Raw genomic sequence first — 23173 nt, 5'->3', positions numbered from 1 at the left:
TTGCGTTTTATATGTCTGTTAGCCATCTGTAGGTCCTCTTTGGAGAAGTGCCTATTTAGGTCTTGTGGCCATTTTTTAAATTGGATTGTTTATTTATTAGGTGTTGAGTTTCATAAGTTCTTTATAAATTTTGGATATTAACTCCTTATTAAATGTATCACTAGCGAATATGTTCTCCCATTCGGTGGATTGTCTTTTCATTTTGTTGATGGTTTTCTTTTCTGTGCAAAAATGTCAGAAAAAAATAGTTATGAAAAATGTCCTAGATTTTACTGCCTATGTTTTCTTCTAGGATTTTTATGGTTTCAAGTTTTACATTTAAGTCTATAATCTGCTTTGTTATTTTATTTATTTATTTATTTATTTATTTATTTATTTATTTATGTATGTATGTATGTTTAATCCTCACCCAAGGTTATTTTTTCCCCATTGATTTTCAGACAGAGTGGAAGGGAGGAAGAAAGAGAGGAGAGGAGAGGAGAGGAGAGGAGAGGAGAGGAGAGGAGAGGAGAGGAGAGGAGAGGAGAGGAGGGGAGGGGAGGGGAGGGGAGGGGAAGGGAAGGGAGGGGAGGGGGGAGGGGAAGAAGGGGAAACTGGAGGGGAGGCGAGGGGAAGGGAGGGGAGGAGAGAGAAACATCGACATGAAAGAGACACATCAATTGGTTGCCTCTCATATGTTCCTGGACCAGGGGCGGGGATGGAACCCGACACTAGGGTATGTGCCCTTAACCGGGAATCGACCTGATGACCCTTCGGTCCATGGGCTAACCCTCTAATCACTGGGCCAAACTGGCCAGGGCTGTTTTGAATTTATTCTTGTGTATAGTGTAAGAAAGTGCTCTAGTTTCATTTTTTTTTGTCTAATATTCACAACACCATTTACTTTATTCCATTGTATGTTCTTGCCTCCTTTGCAAATATTAATTGACCATAAACTCATGGGTTTATTTCTGGGCTCTCTATTCTGTTCCATTGATCTATTTGTCTATTTTTATGCCAGTACCATACTGTTTTGATGACTATGGACTCATAATATAGTTTGATATCAGGTAATGTGACTTCTCCACTTTGTTCTTCTTTTTAAAGATTGCTGTGTCTATTCAGGGTATTTTGTGGTTTCACATAAATTTTTGGCATATTTGTTCTAGTTCTGTGAAATACACCATTGGTATCTTGATCAGAATTGTGTTGAATCTGTAGCGTGCTTTGGGTAATATAGACATTTTAATGATGTTAATTCTTCCTATCCATGAACATGGAATATACTTCCACTTATTTGTATCTTCTTTCATTTCTTTCTTCAGTGTCTTATAATTTACCGAGTACAGGTCTTTTATATCCTTGGTTAAATTTATTCCTAGGTATTTTTTTTTATGCAATTGCAAAAAGGATTGTTTTCTTAGTTTCCCTTTCTGATAGTTCATTATTGGTATATAGAAATAGAGCTGATTTCTGGACATTTATTTTATATCCTGCTACTTTATTGAATTTATTTATCAGTTTTGGTAGGTTTTTTTTTGTTTTTTGTTGGTTTCAAACAAGGAAACTAAGACAACTCAGATTATTTAAGTGCCTATGGTCACACAACTAGATAAAAGCAGGGTTGAAATTTTAAAAAGTTATTGCTCTGGCCAGCTTTCTCAGTGGTTAGAGTGTCAGCCCGAGGCCTGAAGGGTCTTGGTTTGATACCTGATCAAGGGCATGTACTAGTATCTTGGTTATGGGGACCGGGATGTGTGCAGGAGGCAACCAATTGATGTGTCTCTCTCACCTCCATGTTTTTCTCTCTCTCCCACTCCTCCCTTCCTTCCACTCTCTCTAAAATTAATGGAAAAAATATTCTCGGGTGAGGATTAAAAAAGAAAACAAAAAACAATGTTACTGCTTTCCAAGGGAAAAAAAAAAAAAAAGCTGAATTTCTTTAGCCCCATTACCTGACTTTTCATTAGACTTAGAACCAGGCATAGTTTAGGATAAATGTTACATTTCTTAGAATACAAAAAATTTCTTAGAAAAAAAAATTTCTTTTTTTTTATATGTTTTAACATGAAGTGTTGCCAACAAGTTTATAATTTTCTGAGCCCCAGGAAGCACTGCACGGAAGTCTCACACCTTAGCATTTTGTATCTTTAGGTTGGTTGCTTCTTCCACAACCTCACATTCATACAGTAGCAGAGGCTTTCATTGGTTCTCCTTCATGGCCACTGGTCCCTTTTTTCACTATTGCAGCTGTTTTGCCGACTTTATTTCCTGACTGGGAATGAGCCACTCCGCTGTGGAAAACAAAACCCCAGAAGCACAAAATTTAACATTTATTTTAAAATAACAATGCACGAAGGGCTTTTTATGTTAAAAATCTTCTATACACATGTTTCAAAGCCAAAGTGCCCCAAATTTCCAAAACAAAGCTTGGGGAAACATTATAGACATGAGTGGACTCCATAAGCTGATGATGTCCACAGCCAGATGTGAACAGAAAATGCTGTGGAGAGATGCAACAGTATTTTTCAAGATAAACAAATTTGTAAAAATAGTAAACACAGTGGCTGGATTAGATCTTAGGTCAACAAAGGAAACCAGGGAAGAATATAAGCATGGTCTGCAAAGGGAAATCTATTGTGATGAATGCTTAAAGATTAGGTTATATACATTTATTCCAAAAAGTCTTTTTGAATAAAGTGCCTGTTGTGTGCCCAATATTGCATATAACCGATTGAGAATGTGGTTAATTGTCTAAACATTGCTTTCCATTTTATAGATTTGTTGTGATAAACCTTAAATCCCAATCTTGGCCAGCTACAGCAGGTGCTCAGAATATTCCTGGGACCTTCCTTACTGCCTGCTTTTTTATTAGTATTTTAAAATTTAATTTATTGATTAATAAAATTATATGTTTCATGTGTACAATTCTATAATACATCACCTGCACATTACTTTGTGTGTTTACCACCCAAAGTCAAATCTCCTTCTGTCACCATGTGTTTGACCCCCTTTGCCCTTTACTTCCTCCTCCCCACCACCCCTTTCCCTCTGGGAGCCACCATGCCGTTGTCTGTGTGTAAGAGTTTTTGATCCTTTGTCTTGCTTGCTGATTTGTTGCTTTCAGTTTTATATTCCACATATGAGTGAAATCATATGGTTCTTGACTTTTTCCATCGAACTTATTTCGCTTAGCATGCTATTCTCCAGATCCATTCGTGCTGTTGAAAATGGCAGTATTTCATCTTTTCTCATGGCTGAGTAGTATTGCCTTTTAACAAGACATAAAATCCTCTGGATAATATGCCCTAATGGGGAAATGGCAATGACAATTCAAAATTCAAAATGGCTATTCAATTCAAGACAGAAAAACAGACCATATAAATATATATTCTCCAGCTAGGTTAAAAATAGTAATAAGCCTATATAAATACAATATGGGGTAGTGTTAGTGTAAGGACTAGGTTTAGGTTTAGATCACTTATAATAATTAAAATCATGAAATGCTTAGGTAAAATGATAACAAAAACACATACAGAACTTATATACTGAAAATTATCAAGTACTGATGAAGGATATTGAAGAATAACTACAGAAATGGAGAGATATATCATGTCCTTGGATTGGAAGCGTCAGCATTGTAAAAATGTAATTCCTATAAAAATTCCAGCAATATTTTTCCTGGATACAGACAACATTGTTCTAAAATTTATATAGAAAGGCAAAGGAATCAGACTAGCTAAAACCATTAAAAAAAAAGATAAAATGGGATAATTTTAATGGGATAATTATATAGCTGCATTAATCAAAATCCTGTTGTATTGGCAGAGAGATAGACACATAAATCAGTGAAACAGAGCAGAGAACCAGAAATATACACATACAAGTACAACCAAAGGATTTTTCACAGAGGTGAAAGAGCAAAATATGAGTAGGAAGGAGAGTTTTTTTCAGTAAATGGTACCAGAGCAATTGGATATTCATAGAAATGAGAGGGAGAGATGGAAGCAGGGAAGGAGGGCGGGAAAGAGAGAGAGAGAGAGAGAGAGAGAGAGAGAGAGAGAGAGAGAGAGAGAAAGTCTCACCTAAGTTACACACCTCACACACACAAAAAAGTCAAAATGCATAATAAATTTAGATGTAAAATGTAAGTATAAAACTTTTAGGATAAAATATAGAAAAAATATTTGGGATCTAGGGCTTGGTAAAGAGTTATTAAATGACACAAAAATTACCAGTTATAAAAGAAAAAAGTGACATGTTGGACTTCATCAAAAATTAAAAACTTTTACTCTGTTAAAGTACCTATTATTAGGATAAAACATTCAAAATATAGCCTGGGATAAAAGATTTGCAAATCACATATCTATCAGAGTGTGAAGAACATTCAACACTCAAAGTAGGTTGGATCCTCGGTGGGGGAGTATACGGGAAGCAACTGATGGATGTCTCTCTCTCTCTCTCTCTCTCTCTCTCTCTCTCTCTCTTTCTCTCTCCTTTACTCTCTTTCTCAAACCAATAGAAACATGTCATTGGGTGAGGATTTAAAAAACACACATAAACAATGAATTTTACACTTTAAAAGGGTAAATCTTATGGTACGTGAATTATATCAGTTTAAAAAAACAAAGCTCAACAATAAAATAAACAATATAACTAAAAGATAAGCAGAAGACATAAAGAGACATTTTGCCAAAGAGGATATAGGAATGGCAAATAAATCCATGAAGAGATATACAACATCATTATCCATGAGAAAAATGCAAATTAAGACCATAATGAGATATCAGTACGCATCTATTACAGAAGCTAAAATAAAAAGTAGTGACAATACCAAATGCTGACAAGGATGTGGGCAAATTGGCTTTCTCACATATCAATGCTGGGAATTAAAATAGTACAGGTACTCTGGAAAAGAGTTTGGTAGTCTCTTTAAAAATGAAATACACATTTACAATACTCTCTAGCAAAGAAATGGTATTTCTGTGACACAAAATCCTTTACATGAATGCATATAGCAGCTTTATTTATAACTAGAGGCCTGGTGCATGAAATTCGTGCACGGGGGTGGGGGGGTGTCCCTCAGCCCAGCCTGTACCCTCTCCAATCTGGGACCCCTTGGGGGATGTCTGACTGCCGGTTTAGGCCCAATCCCACAGTCAGACATCCCTATCACCACCTGGGACTGCTGGCTCCCAACAGCTCGCCTGCCTGACTGCCTGATTGCCCCTAACTGCTTCTGCCTGCCAGCCTGATCACCCCCTAATCACTCCCATGCCAGACTGATCGACGCCTAACTGCTCCCCTGCCGGCCCAATCGCCCCTAACTGCCCTCCCCTGCCAGACCGGTTGCCCCAAACTGTCCTCCCCTGCCAGCCTAGTCGCCCCCAATTGCCCTCCCCTGCAGGCCTGGTCCCCCCAACTGCCCTCCCCTGCCTGCCTGGTTGCCCCTAACTGCCCTCCCCTGCTGGCAATCTTGTGGTGGCCATCTTGTAACCACGTGGGGGGCAGCCATCTTATGTGAGGGTGTGATGGTCAATTTGCATATTACCGCTTTATTATCTAGGATAACCCCAAACTTGTAACCAAAGTGAACTTCAATAAGTGATGGACAAACTGTGATATCTCTATACCATAGAACACTCTCAGCAATAAAAAGGCATGGTTTATTGAAATATGCAACAATCTGGATGGATCTCAAGGGCTGAGTGAAAAAGTGAATCATAATGTACCAGACAGGGGCCGGTCTGGAGCAGGTCTGCCTCAGGTGGCCTGCAGTGTGTGGGTCCTTGGCTTCGTGTAGGAAAGATTTCACGAGTCCAGATGGGTTGGAGAGCATGGTCATTAAAGGTAGTGATAATGAAACAAAGGAAGGAATTAGGGTCGAAGAAACAGCAGGGAGAGCCTAGGGGGGCTCTGCTCTGTGTCTAGAAATGTTACAGGGAAGAAGCGAGCCAGGGCAGGGCTGCTGAGCTCACTGGGACGTGAAGGTCACAGTGACGGGAGCGAGCCCAGGCCGGACTGCTTCAGCTCACTGGCAAGTCAGAGAAAAGGGGGCCTTGGAGATAAGATGGGGGGTAAGCCCTGTCAAGCTGCCGCTGCCCACCACGCCCCTGGCTGCAGTCTTGTGGGGATCTTTAGAATTTAAGAAGAAATAAAAAGTTCGTGTCCGGGAAAGGGCATGGGTGGACTCTAACATGAGCCTGTATTGAGTCTCTGTCCTGAGGGATTTTTATCCTTTTTTTGTTGTTGTTTTTCCCTGTAGGGGAGAATCTTAGGGGAGGGTTTCAGTAGAATATTCATCAGCTTTTCAGGTGCATTTTTAATGTGCTGATGCATCAAGATAACTGTATAGAGGAATTTTGGATTCTTCTTTGGTCTATTTTACTGTTATCTTGGGTCTGTCTGGTTTTCATGGAGTTTTTGTTATTTGCTCCCCAACTTCATCTGTCCTTGGGTTTAGCTGGCACAGATGGCATTAGTTGGGTCTTTGTTCTCTATTTTCCCAGGCCAGGGTGGTGTCAGCTATGTATTCTCTGGTTAGGGAGGAGGGTATAAACCATTTGCTCTCAGTGTCCTTGGTTAGGGAAGACAAGGTCATGCAGTTCACAAGCTGGCTGCAAGCTGCCCAAACTGTTTGGCCTTGTTTAATTTTCTTTTCTTAGTTTCCCCGCTCCACTTGCCCAGGGATTTTCCTAGCTTCTTACTATCCTGCTACAATTTCATTTGTACAACCTTTTCAATATGACAAAATACTACATATGGGGAAAATAGGGTTACCACATCAGAATATGGCTGGGGCTCCCCAGGCATCTCTCTGTCTCTGTCTCTGATCTTTCTACACGTGGTCCCTCTAGCATGACAGTCTCAGTGTAGCCAGACTTCTCATATGGCCACAGAAGCTCTATTCACTGTCACTCTCTTATTTTAATTTCACCACTTGATGATGAAAGGAAATTGTGACACTCAGATAAATAGTGTGTGACCAGGACCAGAGCAGTTTAAAATCTATACAGTTAGGGAGAGAAATTTCAACAAGGTCTCCGAACACATAAGATGCAATCAGTTTTTGGTTGTCCATGAGGTTTTTAATATCAATACCCCACAGAGCTGGTAAGGATTATGCTGAGAATTTACCTGGCAGGATAGAAGGTTGGGGGTGGGGTAGGGGAGGGGGGGGCGGAATCTGGGCCCCCTGAGTATTTGGGAGCTGGTGATGACTACAGTGGGAGGTAGGAGGGCAACATGCTGTATTTTGGGTATCGCTGCCTGAATTTAACTCTCCAGCTCAACCGCATTCGCTGTGGGCTCTTAAGCAAGTTTCTCGAATCCCTTTCAGCCTCCTTTTCCTCCTCTGAAAAATGAGGATGATAGTAGCACCTACCTCATGACTTTTATGAGCAATAGATTAGATATCTCACCAAAACCATTTAAAACAATGTCTATTACAGAGTAATGCTCAGAAACTATCCTCTATTATTACCGTTCATACCAGGTCTTAGAATTTTTGCCATGAAGAATAGGATTTTTATTGACAAGATTTTGGCCTGATGTTCCCAACTCTCAGAAAACACTGATGCAAGTATACATGAATAGACATAAATAGAAAGAAGGATTAAAATGTTCAGATGGGTTGGAAACAAAGACAATTCTCCTTTAGCAATTATGAAGCTATAAAAAGAATGAGAGCAACATTAGTCTTCTCAACATATTTCCAAAACAGCTTGGCTCAAGGATAAATTACAGTACAGACAAGTACTAAGTATCCTGAAGCTCCTTTGCACAACCCCATGAAAGTTTCAGGGCTGAGTGCTTTTTTTTTTTTTTTCAGCAAGAAAATTTGTCAAGCAGGAGTGTGAAAATTAGAATTGCTAAGACTGAAGCAAAAAACAAAGGCATTTCACCATTTGAGGAGGCATCAAGGTTGAGCTTCGCAGCTGTTGTCCTGTATGAAAGAAAGCATAGGCCCCTGGCTAGAAAAATGGAACCTAATTATGTTATGATGAGCTGGGGGAAAATGGCAAAGAAAAATTGTCATGCAAAGCATGATGGATGATGTTTTTCAATTAAAACTGCTGGAATGCAGCAGTAGAGCAAAACGGCATAATAACTCTTTTTCATCTCTTCCAATTTGGCAAGCAGAAATGCAGCAGCATGGCACATCTTTTTGTCTTATATTTTTTCTCGACATAATTATGTCAAGGTTCGTGGAATGTAATCTGGAGTCATCGATAATGAAAACGAAGTGGACATATCACTTTGAGGCACAAAGCCTCAAATTCCATCGAATAGAAATTTCTAGTTGCTTTTATTTTGAAAATTACAAGGGTGGCTTGCTTCTCATGGTCATTTACATGATAACAAACTATCTATCTTTGAATATACATGGCTTCCAGGTAGTGTGAATTTTATTTTCATTGAGTCCATGCTAATCACATTTTAAATCATGATGTATGCCACAGTCAGGAAGACTCGATTCAAATCATTAATCAAGGAGACTCATTTGCTGTTTGTTCATCTGCAAAGGGTGCAGTTTAGCCATTTGGTTTGGTGGTAAGTTAATGTTCTTCACAGAGCTAGAAGGTGTATCCTGGTTTAATGGAATATTTTAATTTCATGTTTTCAGATTAAGAATTTTGTAATTAAATAAGAAAGCTGAGTGATGATTCAGGTATTTTTAAAAATATAAATTTTTATTGATTTCAGAGAGGAAGAGAGAGGGAGAGAGAGATGGAAACATCAATGATGATGTTGCAGAAGACCAAAGAAAACCAAAGACGCTTCTAAGAAAAAGGAGGGACACTGTTTAATACACCAGCGGACTCAGGGAACAGCCTTACAAATCTGAGTGAAGGAACACGCGTGGGGCTTTCCTTTATATCGCCCTCCCTGTGGTCCTTGTCCCACAAACATGGATAATGCTTCCGGTCCTTTTCGCGGGCCTTGCAAGAAGGCCCCCAGGTGTTGGGGATCTCCAGGCCATATCTGATGGTCTGGCCTGGTGCCAGCATTAATAATCCTCCCTCCGGGGCAGTGCACTGTTCACAGTAACAGGTTCTGCAAGACCAGTATCTGGGAAGGAGAGAGGGACTTAATTATAGGTTATCAGGAATGTACACTGAGCTTGCTGGCTTGAATTCAGATCACTAGCCCCAAATATCAGGGTTACATTGGAATTAGCCCTTTTTAGCCTTCTCAATGAGAGAGAATCATTGATCGGCTGCCTCCTGCACGCTCCCCAGTGGGGAGCGAGCCCACAACCCAGGCATGTGCCCTTGACCGAAATCGAACCTGGGACTCTTCAGTGTGCAGGCCAACGCTCTATCCACTGAGCCAGGGCTGATTCAGGTATTTTAATTTAACCAAATTATTCAAAGCAAACTCTTTTAATTTATTTACTAGGAAATTTATAATTTCACAAAATAACCATGGATACATGGAGTATACTTGCCATGTCTTATTAAAGAAAAACAACAAATGTATCTAAACCATTTTATTTAACAAAAATAACAAACATATATTAAATGTGCAGGTATATGTTTTGAAAAGAAACTTTGAAGTCCAGTATGGGGAAGTGAATTGGCAGCTGATAAGAAAACTTAAACACCTGTTTTTCCCAACCAATATTTCTAGGGTTTAATAGTGTTAACGTAAAAACCATTGAAACCTGTAAAGAATTTTTGTGAGTTTATTTGAGCCAAACTGTCGACATTTGCAGGGATTGAGATAATCCTCCAGAGATAATGAATTGAGATAATGCTCCGGAGAATGGAGGGTTACATTTGTATTTATCCATTGCAATCAAAGGAAAGGGACGTAGGGGAGTTACATGAAATTCATTGGTGATAGATTAAGGAGGTGGGATAAAGCAAAGCGGGGAAACCTCTGGGATAGGGTAAAAAGTGAAATGATGGGCATGTGCTTCTTTTACAGAGATGGATACAGGATACTTTAACGTAATTAACAGTTGACAATTAACTTGATAACAATAACAATGAGGGAATGTCCCGGTGCCATTTGTTGTGTCCTGAGGGGTCTGGGGTAAAAAGGAAGTTACAAGTTACCCAGACATCTCACAGATATGTTATCTTAGAGGCAAAAAGGCAAATGGGCTCAATAAAGATCTAAGTTGATCTTTGCCATAACCTGTTTGTAGTTAAATATTTAATTTTCAGACCATCTTTTGTGGTTATTTTAGGTCTCTGAGTTTGCAAGACTGCCACACAGGCCTCCCCTGAGCTTGTCAGGTTAGCGTGTGGCTCCTTTCGTCCACAATAGGGTGGAGGAATTATAATTCTCTTGATCACTCCTGTATTTACCATAAGTCTCAGCTTCCACTGATTTTGTAATCTGTCTTCTGAATTTTGCTTCCTTTGCTCTTTGCACATGACTTTTTTCCTTGGGACAACAGCCATAAAGCCGTTTGCACTCTTGTAAGTACCCCTGACTCAGTGTTGTGTTTGACTGACCTTTAGCAGCTGCGGAGCAGTTTAATATTGCAACATAGCGTATCAAATAAAAAATGCACATCAGTGGATAGTCCATTGGTCTTTTTAATTTACATTTCATTATCAGTATCTGGCCGTATAGCTGGGCTCTCTCCTTTCTGCTTTTAATGTGTTCTCATCTCCCCCTTAGCTTGCTGTAGTCCCCAATACTCTTTCTCATCTGTAAGTTTTTTTCTAACGTAAAATAGACTCTGCAGTCTAAATTTTGACATGTCAAATGCCCACTAAGGTATCTTACTGAGATCTTGAAGAGGAATTTTTAAACTGCGTATCCTCCTCTTCACCTACTTCCAAACAAGGAAATACAGAAAATTCTCACTAATGCCCTCCAGTTTGAAGAAAAATGAGTGGAGAATAAAGCTATGCAGCCTCGGTGAAGAGAGAAGAAAAACCGTTGGGAGTGGAAGGAAAATCTTACACACCACCAGGTTATAGAAGGGGCCAGAGGAGCCATGTTCTAGGCTTCTTTGCTGTGTGGAGAAGAGGACTCAGAGCCCATTGGAGTGGGACACATCTCTTTGAGGGTGAGTATCCCCAATACAAGACACTAAATGAATGTTCAGAAGAGAGCAGTGTTGTGCCCTGGTAAGGGCTTCAAACAATTCTAGCTGGGTCAGCATTCCCCTCCCCGTCCCCCACACTTAACACTTAACAATTAACAACATACCCTCAGTTCACACAAACTTTAATATAATGCGACTCTTAAGCTACATATTGTGGCTCAGAGAGGAAGACAAATAAATGACTGTCGGATGAGGTGGAATAAATATCAAAGAGAACTTATCCATATGGTAGTGAAGTATGGTAGCAATCATCTCAGGTAGAAACTGCAGTTTCAACTTCAACTTTAACTTTAACCCTGCTGTTTTGGGTTCTGTACTTATTTGCTTGCTAAAACAATAGTTATTTTGATTTTCTGAACTTATGTATGCTATCCTAACCGATTGAATACTCCATGGATGGTGGTTTGAATATCCCATTGATTGTGATCTTACTGGTTATCGAAGCACATTCTTCTGTACCTGGGAACCAGGTACAGCACAATTACCCTAAATTGTCTCAGTAGCTACAGATAATGCATTTCTGTTGACTCAGTGGTCCCAAGACAAGGACAGCACAATTATTCTAAATTGCCTCAGTGGCTCCAGATAATGTGTTTCTGTTGATTCAGTGATCCGTAGACCCAAAACTATACTTAATCTTTATAGATAACTAACTTGCTCAATTTTGCTTCTGTAAACTGCTTTGTGCAAACCAGGTTCCTCATTCCAAACCCAAAGAAGTAACCGATACCTTTGTGATATTCTGCATATAAGCCAGATGTGGCGAACCTTTCGGGGCTGCGAGATTTGGAGAGCTGTTGCCCCTTGTAGCCGACGGCCTTTGAATAAATGACTCCATAATTTGACTTTTTGAGGCGTCCTTTGTGAGATTCGGGGTACACTACAACATTAGCAGAGCAGATAGAAGATCTGGGCAAATGGGTACCAGCATAAGTATGTGTAAGATAAAAAGAAATGATATGAAGCTATGCAAATCTACAACAACCAAAATGCATAAAATATTACATGTAAACAACAGTCAAAGAACCCAGTCTGGAGAAAAACATAATCTAAGAAACAGAAAAAAACTTTTAGGTATTTTTCATGATATGGATTCAATAAAACGAGCTCAATGCTGAGGCAATAAGGCAACAATCAGATGAAAGGGAAAAAGATAAAGAAAAGACAAAAAAAACACTATTCTAGATCTAATTAATAATTTAGAAGGAACAAGAGATTGAATAGATATGTTTAGAAATCAAATTGCTGATATAGAGAGAAAGAGAGAGAGAAAGAGAAAAAAGGAAAAGAAAAAAACTACACAGGCAGGGATGTTCATTTGCTTTAGCATGGATACAATCCAAAAGCCTAGAAGAGAACAATTCTTTGGTCCGTAGTAGTCAATAAACATTTGAATAAGTATTTGTTGAATAAGTAAAAATACTAAATGGTGTGATTGGACCCACAGAGAAGAAAATGCTCATTCTTTGTCATGAAAACTGATGCTAAAGAGAGCTCAGAACCTAGTGCAGTATCTCAAAGAGAGTTCATTTAACATATAGCTTTGTCTCCCACACCACCACACCAGAATCTCTGGAAGAGCTCTCGGGAATTTTGCAATTTTAATATCACTGAATGTGATTCTCCCACACATTAAAGATCGAGAACTATCGTTTTGTTAGATCCTTTATGTTTTTATTCTGGCTGCTTTCCTTTCTTATTGGTCACATACAGCTTCTACAGTCTTCCTATTAGAGCTCTTTCTTGTTTTATTTTGCTATAATACCTCAGGTAGATTTTTTTTAATATAAAAAATATGAGCAATACACTCGGAATTCTCATCTTTTTAGATTTCTTTCTCTTCACATTGATATAAGGTGTATGTGGGTCTAGGATTCTAGTTTACAAATTCTTCACCCCAGATTTTTTTTTTCTTTATAGTGGGGCAAAAGGACTTAATCAGGGATGGAGTGAAACATAGCCACGTGGCTGTCAAAGCCCCACACACTGGCTACTCTTCCCCATGCGAACCATGAAAGTAACATGGTTCACATTCAGAAGCATCATGATAGCAGATGCTTCATTAAGCTCAATTTTAATGCCGGGCCATAGTGCTAGAGATCATGTTTTCTTTGTATTTTTAATCACAGTTTATCTCATGGTATGTTTTCTTAACAACACTATTTGGATTTACAAATATCACTGCCCCATCCGAAATAAGTTTACAAATAGATTTTTACATCTCTTCAAAATCTGAAACCTAAAAATTCCTAAACAGTCCTGGGATGAAACAAAACAAAGCAAAATTATTCTCATTGTGGTGAACATCGCTCATCAATGCTGAGACAGAAAATAAACCTGCCCTCAAGACACAGAGTCACCTTCACACATGACCGTCTCCTGAGTGCTGGGGTCCACACTACATAACTGAGCCAATGAAATATGAAGCAGTCCACGAACTTTGCTTCTGGAATGATACAATTCCATATCAAGATGATGACACTTGGGGATTCCAGCCCATCCCTACTTTGGAAGAATCAGCTAACAGCCTCTCTGTTCCACTCTCGGATCCCATTCCCTTGTCTCCCTTAAATCAGGCTGGGAGAGACTTCAATACCCGACACAGGCAGGGACCATGGCCCGCTCTTATTAGCAGAGAGCAGTTACTAAAGGTAGACAAATGGAATAGGGAAACTGAGAGAGATAGTTAAACAGCCAAGCAGTTTACAGCCATCTAGTAAATTGCTCACCCCAGAAATTTTAAAAATAGCTTGTCATCTGCCTAGTGTTACTCATGAAAAGTTTGGTGGAAAATTACAAAACCTTCTAGAAAACCTGTTCTCTCTCTCTCTCTCTGAGGTTTTTAGGATCTTCTCTTTATCTTTTTGTTCTGAATTTTCACCAGGATCTGCATGTGAGTTTCCATTAAAAACAAGCAAACAGCTGAAACCGGTTTGGCTCAGTGGATAGAGCGTCAGCCTGCGGACTGAGAGGTCCTGGGTTCAATTCCGGTCAAGGGCATGTACCTTGGTTGCGGGCACATCCCCAGTAGGGGGTGTGCAGGAGGCGGCTGATCGATGTTTCTAACTCTCTATCCCTCTCTCTTCTTCTCTGTAAAAAATCAATAAAATATATTTTTAAAAAGAGCAAACAAACAACCCCAAACAACCCTGCTTAGCCCTCAGCATTCTTACTGCGAAGACACTCATCTTCAGAGCACTGGCCAAAGGCAAGGTTGTGATGCTACCACACACTCTTTGGCCAAAGATCGGCAAACTTTTTCTAAGAAAGTGAGTGTTTTTAGTCTTTGCCTGCCACATTGCTGGCCAGAAGGTCTCTGTTGCAACTGCTCAACTCTACCCTTGTAGCACGAAAGCAGCCAGTGCAAAATCTAAATACAGGGCCATGGCTGTGTTCCAAAAAATCTTCACCTGGGGGCACTGGAATGTGAGTTTTATATATTTTTCACGTGTTACAAAATATTATTTTGATTTTTTTCCAACCATTGAAAGGCCATTCATACCTGCAGGCATATTCAAAAACAGGCAGAGAGTTGGATTTGGACTGATGACCTTATTCTACACACCCCTGCTCTAGGCCAACAGAAAAATCACAATACAGTGTATTTATTTTGTTAATTTCACACATCTCTTTTTTCTGTCGTTAACATCCATTTTCCTAACCAGGAGACCTTTGATTCCCAGAAACAAATTGTCTTTTAATCAAATAGTAGTGGCTAAAGTGGACACTGTGTATTGGGGGGGAGAGGTGTTTGACTCCTACCTTATAACATACATAAAATGAATTTGAGCTGTATTATAAACCTAAATGTGAAAGGAGAATATTTTCATGAACTCAAGGTAGGCAAATAACTTGAGAAGGAACTTCATAAAAAGCATATACAATAAACATCTATCTATATATATAAAAGCCTAAGCGATCGGAATGCCAAAACGATGGGTTGCTATAGCATGCACTGACAACCAGGGGGCAGATGCTCAATGCAGGAGCTGCCCCCTGGTGGTCAGTGCACTCCCACAGCTAACCTCCCGCAGCCAGCCAACATCCTATGGTCCCTCCCCCCATTTAGCAGGCCCTGGCCGGTAGCTGGCAGCCAGCAGGAAGGCCCTGGCTGACAGCCAGAAGGCCCTGATCACTGGCCAGGCCTAGGGACCCCACCCGTGCATGAATTTCGTGCACTGGGCCTCTAGTTGATCTATAAATATTGTAAACAGAAAACAAAACAAAACAAAACAAAAAAACGCAGAGACAATAGTGAAGGTTTTATGATAGCTGCTTATATGGTATGAATATTGAAGTTAGAATTGGAAAACTTGGATTTGAATTTCAACCTTGCCTTTTACTAACTGTGTAAGTTTAAGTCACTCAAATATTGCCTAGTTTTATTTTCTTTTACCATAAAGTGAGGGGGAAATTGGACCAGGTGATTCCTAAGTTCTCCCAGCCCTGTTAGATTGCAGTTCTATGTTAACCTATTATACATTGAAATCTAGTTGATTCAGCCAAGAGAAATGACCTCATACATATGTGTAATCAAGTTGTCCAATGATAAGATAAAGACCATTTGAAGGTAAGGGTCTAGATTTTAGTCTCAAAATTACTAACGGTACACATGGTACCTGCTAGTTGTCTCCTGTGCTATCAACCATGTCATCTCCTGACCTAAGATAATGAGCTGCTGAGAACCATGAATGGGGTTGATTTTATAATTAGTACTAGGGGCCCAGTGCACAAATTCATGCACCTTGAAAGGAACTGTGGGCTGTGAGGCTGCAGTGGGCACAGGGGCGGGTCTCGGCCCATCCTCTGTGCCCCCGCCCGGCCTCCCCACCACGGTCCTGGTCCCCTGTCTGCCAGCATCCCCACTCCCGCTGCTGACAGCGATGGCCCTGCTCGCACCCGCTGATGGTGTGGAGCGATTGGGGCCAGTGCCAGCAGTGGGTGTGAGCCACTGCTGCTGCCCTGATCGCCCAAGGAGCATGGGGAGGTAGAGAAGCCCTCAGGGGCGATCAGGGCCTGCAGCTGCTGCTTGCACCCACTGACGGTGCAGAGCTATCGGGGCCGGCGCCGGGCACCAGCAGTGGGTGTGAGTGGCAGCTCTGGTGCCAGCAGCAGGTGTGAGCAGGGCTGGCACTGGCAGCAGGTGCGAGTGCCCAGCGGGACCGTGGCGAGTGGGAACAAAGAATTTTCAATAACCACCAGAGGCTCGCCCCGATGACAGCCACTGGCGCCCCGCCTTGGTCTGGTACCCCCGCTTACCTGCTCCACCATCCCACTGCAGCCAAATACGCAGAATGCCACCTGCTGAGAGCATCACCCCATGGGGTGTCGAAAGGGTAGGTGTTGTTAGGAATATGGAATCAGAAATCTGGTCTACATAGAAAATGGCAGCTCATTAGAACGTGCCAAGAATGGACTAGGGAAGGGGTGGCCCTTTCAATACCCCTGAGTGTTCCAGTCATTTGTCAGGAGTCACCCCACCTGCGGCTGTAAAAGGACATAGCCATGTTCCGCACATGCCCCCTGGTGGTCAGCGCATGTCATAGCGACTGGTTGTTTGGTTGTTCGGTTGTTCTGCCGTTTGGTCTATTTGCATATTAGAGTTTTATATATCTTGATGCTTCACTTTAAGAAGTCAAGGTATAGGATATAATTTTAAATTTGAAATTAAAAAGTAAAGATTAATGACTTTCAATATAAAATTATTTTTCATTTCCAAAAAGATTTCCCATATTATCTTATAAATTTCAAAATATCCTGAGCACTTTTGTAAAATGTTTGAAACATGAAATTATTTACACACAGCTCCTCAGCAGAGCTTAGAGATCTCCTCTACTTTGAACAGAATTCAAACTTCACAGCAAGCCATAGAAGATAAGATCAGGATCTGGTCTCTGTTCTCCATCTCTACTCCTCATCCACCCCGCCCTCACCTTTAAAACTTCACTTCCTGGCCATTAAGGCAATCCCCAAGGACCATTAAGACTGAATTAATCTCTCCATCTCGCACAAGGCACGTCATCTTGACCTTTCTTAGGGCACTTACCATTCTTCCATATGGTCTCCTTTCGTGGCCATGTTGTATTTCTCATTGGCCATGAACTTCTCTGAGGGCAGGCATCCTCCCTTTTGTATTCTCAGGTCTCCCACAGCACCTTTTAAGGAGCAGGAGCTCCAAGTTGTCCAGGCAAGGACTGAGGATAGGTGTGGGGAGGGCTGGAGCCCACAAGTATGTGCTGGGGAAGGGCCGGTTCAGGAAGAGCTGGTGAGGGCTGCATTCCAGGCATGTGCTTGTTCTCCTGAGCTGTAAGAATGCGCGTTTCCACTAACAAAGCGTATCATCAATCTGCAGAGGCAGCATCTCAGGAACACGCAGAATGCCACCTGCTGAGAGCATCACCCCAGGGGGTGTCGAAAGGGTAGGTGTTGTTAGGAATATGGAATCAGAAATCTGGTCTACATAGAAAATGGCAGCTCGTTAGAACGTGCCAAGAATGGACCAGGGAAGGGGTGGCCCTTTCAATACCCCTGAGTGTTCCAGTCATTTGTCAGGCGTCACCCCACCTGCGGCTGTAAAAGGACATGGTCTCTGCATTCTCGCCATGCATCCTCGGGTTCTTGTTCTTTAGGACCCCTTCCTACCAAGATCAACTCTGATTTTCCAAGCAGACTTCTTTGCTGGGAAGAAAATTTGGCAACCCACTGACATGAATACTGCAGTATACTTGGCAATTACGGTTAGTTTAAAAAAAAATAGTGCTTATTTTTTTCAATTATAAAAATAATACGTGCTTATAATAGAAAATTGGAAAGTATTAAAAACTCGAAAGGAAGAAATAATTATCCATGATTTCACTGCCTATGACACCCACTGTTAACATGTTAGTGAATTTCCTTCCAGACATTTTCTATGAATATTTATATAGCTGAATTCATTTTCTGGGTACACTCTTACATTACACTTTTAACTTAAAGTTGTAACATGAGTATTTTGTCGATTATGGACAACTGTGGAAAATATTTACTATCTAGCTCTTTACTTAAGCTTTTCATGAACAGTACAGTTAAAAGTATATTTTTTTACTTATCACCACAGCATTAGAAACTCATTGCAACAACAACAACAACAAAAAATCAAAGATGACCGTGATTTAAAAAGAGAAAGTTTATTATACTCCCTCCCTGCAGATATAATCATCATTGGCTGTGTTTTTCTATGCCTATATTAATCTTTGTATATTAATACACATTTTTTTAATTTTATGACTTAATGAGTTCATTGTGAAGTCATCAGAAGATAGGTGAGTAGGGGCTGCATGGCAGGGCCGCAGACTTCACAGCATCCAGAGGATTTAGCTGCGAGGAGGCAGCGGCCACCTGAAGCTTTTGGCTTTCTGCGGCTCCATTGGGTGCAGAGGAGCAGGGTCTGGGTTTCGAGAGGAGATGCCCGAGGATTCCACTCTGGATGAGAAGCAGTAGCCTAAACTTCTGGGCCTCATTGAGTCTTTCAGCAGATCATCGCTCTTGAAGGGCCAGACTGGAAATAAAACTAAAGTGGGGAACACACACCTGGCATTCCCAACTGAGGTCAAGCTGATGAGGAGACTTCTATCAAGGGAGGACAGGAAACACTTGCAAACGGGTAGGAAGGGCGAGGTCGTGAGAGGGGCTGACCCAGCTTCCCGGGTGGCGGGCTGAGAGAGGGGAGGGAGCTCTGGGCTATGGGAGGGTCTGTTCCCTCAGAAGGTTGAGGCCCAGGACCCAGGCTGGGCTGCACAGCCGAGAGCACCAGCGCCAGACCAGCCGCCCATGTCACATCCAGCTGTGAAAGGCAGCAGGGCTCCTGGCCGCTGGGGAGTCTGGAGCCAGCAGACTGGAGAGAAAGCCTCTGTTTCTGGTTTTTTGATTTTGTTTTTAAAACCCAGAGCACAGGAGTTTCATTGGCAGCTACTCGCATGAAGCTTTGGTCCAGGGAGGGTGGTGCCTAAGGAGAGGCTGGGGTGGGAAGCATTGTGGGGAGACGTGGAAAAGCAGCAGCCGGGAGTCCTGCATTCAGTTGTACGCCCCCCAAACCGAAATGGCCATTTTTCCTGAGAGGAGCTAGCTGCTCCCAGAGGCCACAGCTCAAGAAAAAGGAAAACAACCTGCCTTAGGTGATTCAGCCCGCCCCACCCTCAGGCGCTGCCTGCCACACCCTGCATGTTGACCTTTACAGAGGAGACAGCAGCAGAGGCCAAGCCTACGAGTTTGAACAGTCTCTGGGAGCATAAGGGGCTGGGAACCTGACTGGTGCTTTCCCCAGGCGGGAGGGCTGGTAGAAACTCCAGGTTTCCAGCTGACCCCACTGGAGTGCATGCAAGGACCTCTGCCCAGCCAAGGCCAAAGTAATATTCTGGGCCACTCGCAAAGGAGTAGCTCTGGGACAAGGAATCACACCCACCACTTTTTCTGAACAGCACCTCCCCGTCATGGGAGACCCAGAGGTCTAGACTCCCGATTCCCCCCAGTTCCCTTTCACACACAGACTTTTGAGTGATTAAGATTGACAGCTGGCTGGCAGGCGAAGGCAGGCAGAGAAGGAGCCCGAGAACCTGGGGAAGCTTGCAGACTGAGCCAGGGGGGCCCATGCTGCTAACAAACCTGCTACAGAGGGTGGATTTGCCCCTCCTGTTTGCAGCCAAGTCCTGTGGAGACAGACACAAACGTAGATGGCTCGGAGCTACAAGCAGGTTGCTGAAAACCAAAGGAGGGCAGTTTCTGATAGTGGTTAGCACCTCAGTACCTCCCAGGAAGCTCAGAATTGGCAGGCAGAACAGTCAGCCGCGGTCATCAGAAGAGCAGGACCCAAAGGGAGCTTCTGGAGGCTGACACGGACAGAACCACCACTTCATTTTTTCCTTTTTTCTCTCTTCCCTTAATTTTTTTCTTTTTAAATTTATCTGCATCTATCTGCCTTATTGATTTGTTATTATTTGTCTCTATTGTTTTGTTCATATATCTAATTTTCCTCTTCCCTTTTCCTACTCAATTTTTTTTTCCTTTTCTTTTTCTCCTGCTTATTCATCTTTTTTCCTTTTCTTATTTTGGGTCTATCTGCTTTCTCCTCTATTTTCCTTTTCAATTTTTCTTCTTCCTCCTTTATTTTAAACCACTTCCCTTTCCCTATTCTTCTAATTCTTTATTTCATCTCTGCCCCTTCATATTCCTTTTTCTTCATCTCCCCCTTTTTTGTTTGTGTTTGTATCTTTGTTGTTTTTTGTCCTTATGTTTTTCCTTTTTTTCTTCTTCTATCACTCTTGCTCTCTCTTCTCTTTCTTAATTCTCTCTTCTCTGGTGGTTGCTTTTGATGTTGCTGTTGGGTCTTGTATATGCTTTATTTTTTATTTATTTTATTTATTTTTTTAATATATATTTTATTGATTTTCCACAGAGAGGAAGGGAGAGGGATAGAGAATTAGAAACATCGATGAGAGAGAAACATCGATCAGCTGCCTCCTGCACACCCCGCACTGGGAATGTGCCTGCAACCGATGCACATGCCCTTGACCGGAATTGAACCCGCGACCCCTGAGTCCGCAGGCTGACGCTCTATCCACCGAGCCAAACCGGTTTCGGCTTGTATATGCTTTTGTTTTGTGTTTTGTTGTGTTGTATTTTGTTTTGTTCTGTCAGCACCTCCACGATAGCTTGCATGACATGGTGGGTGGTGGTGGTGAGCCACATAGCATCCACAAAAATCTGCTCTGCAACCCACCATAAGCCAGCCACTTAAGTTGGTAGAAGTACAAAGGATTACTTGGGAAATAGCCAAAGGGGATGCCAAATGGGCAGTTAACAGGTAAGCAGGCTGGAGATTTGCAAAGGCCTGCAGGTATACAAAAGGGCTAGGGACCTTCAAAGGGCTTAGTGATATGCAAGGGCTGGAGATCTTCCGAGGATTGGCAGTTCTGGTTTCAGCAGCAAAGCTGTTCATCTTTCCATGATCATAGGCAGCTCCAAATGGGGAGGACGGGCTGCACTGCCAGGGGAGCTCCCAGGTCCTGAGTGCAGCTGCCAGCCAAGTGAGAATGTGCCTTCCTTAATCAGAATGAAACAACCATGGTTAACAGAGCAGGATTAACATTTCTTACAATTCTAGCTGGTTCCCCAGCATTCTATTTCTGCCCCTATCATTTCCCTAAGGAGACCCTGAACTTCCACAAACGTCTTTGCTTATGTGTTTTGAATATGCTGCTTCCTCTGCCTGAATACCTGCTCCCCTGTGCCGCCCCTGCCTGGTAAACGCCTACCCAACCTGTGATACTCCACTCAGATGTCCTGTCCTCCAGGAGCCCTGCTTAGTCCCCTCTCTCCACAGTCAGGGTTCATTATTTTCTCTTCACTGAGTCCATAATGAAGTATCCAAAGCTCTCCTACACTTACCATGTGGTACCGTGCTTATTTGTTCACATGTTGATCTCTTGAGCTAGATTATCCTTTTCTTAAAGTCAGGGATCACATTTTATCATTTTTGCATCCCCAGTACGGAATTTGTAAAAGTTACTAATAGATCTCTAGTGAATGGATGAATAAACAGAGATGCTATAATTACATGTATACCCATACAAAACCTCATTCTTAAAATCGTGTTTCCTTCTTTATTAAGATACCACCTGTGAGTAGCATACCCCATTTCTCCTGAAGAAATTAAACGAGCCTCAATATACTATTATATGTTTTATAAACAAGAACTACATTTCCCAGGCCCCCTTGCAGCTAGGAAGGAAGCCTGGGAAATACATGGCCTGAAAACCTGCATTATGGAGTTGTTAGTTTCCTAAGTGAAACAACGCTGTAAACAGGTTCCGGCCCTGCGAGTGAGTGACTGCAGAATTCTAAGCCCATGGTTTGGCTCAGTTTGTTTCTGTCTTCCTTCAGCTCAGAGCAGATGATCTAGGCTGCAGTGTTAGCAGTTTCCAGAAAATGCTCAGGCATGGCCAAAGCTAACAAAGAGAAGGGCGCATTGTCCTGCCCTGGAACACTGGAGAGTTCGAGGGCTTTTCAGCTGGCGTGTTCTGTTTCAGTGGATGACAATTCTGTGCCAATATCCTACCAACTCTAGCCACACTGCTGGTATATTTTGTACTACTTTGGTATTAATGCTAATATTGGTATTAAAATTTTGATTTTTCCTCTCTAGAAATGTAATTTTAGCAGTTCCCAGGTTTCAACATACAATGTGTGTGATGTCTTAAGGCTGTCCAATGGGACTGAATCTATACCCATTCTGAATGCTCCCTTAGATGGTGGTCTCTGTGTTCCCATATCTAACCTGGGTTTTATTTTTTGTAGAGACTTGTCTTAAATATCCTTAATTTGTAAAAATCCTAAAATTATTCTCCTAAAAAATTCCCACTGCCCAACTTCATCCCCCAAGTTGTGGATTTTAAAAATTAATTGAGAGCATGGATTCCCTTTCCTAAGCATGCAATCATAAAGTATGTAGAATACATACAGGATATATTTGTGCACTTATGTGCTCATTTTCTGCCTCTCCCAGAAAGAACAAAAGCTCCAATAAGAGAGGCATCTTGTTTGTTTCATTCTCGCTGTTTTCCCCAGCACCTGGCACATAGGAGCTGCTCAGTAAATCTGTGGACTGACAGAATGGTTGTGTCTCTATTTTTGTAGATGTAGTTGCTGCATAAGCCAGTTGCTCTGAGTGAGGCATGGTTGGAATAAATGAAGAAGCAGAGACCTGTTCTCAGTATCCTCCCTGCCCTCCCTTTCATTCCTTATCCTTTTCTTATAAAGCATGTGACACCCTCCTGACCCCAGGCCTTTGCTCTCTTTCAGCTGCCTCCCTCATATAAGGCATGTTTGTTTGTTTTTCTTTTGCATTCCTCCAGGTGTTCTCTCAGGTTAATTAGAATAGTTAATTTGTTAAAATGGGTTATCCAAAATGCAATAACTATTTTGGAAAAGAAGAAAAGAATTAAGGTTATTTTTTTTAAAATAGTGTTTTAAAAACATGTTTTAAAATCTAACCTAGAAGGAGCTAAATCAGGGCAGGGGCTTAAGTAAGCAGACAAGGAAGGCTGTCCATTTCTTATGTAACAATGATATAACGGAGCAAGGAACTGA

This window comes from Cnephaeus nilssonii, assembly GCF_951640355.1.
Source record: "Cnephaeus nilssonii genome assembly, chromosome: 11".
In the NCBI taxonomy this organism is placed as follows: Eukaryota; Metazoa; Chordata; class Mammalia; order Chiroptera; family Vespertilionidae; genus Cnephaeus; species Cnephaeus nilssonii.
The sequence above is the reverse complement of the archived record's forward strand: the minus strand, read 5'-3'. Positions refer to the sequence as shown.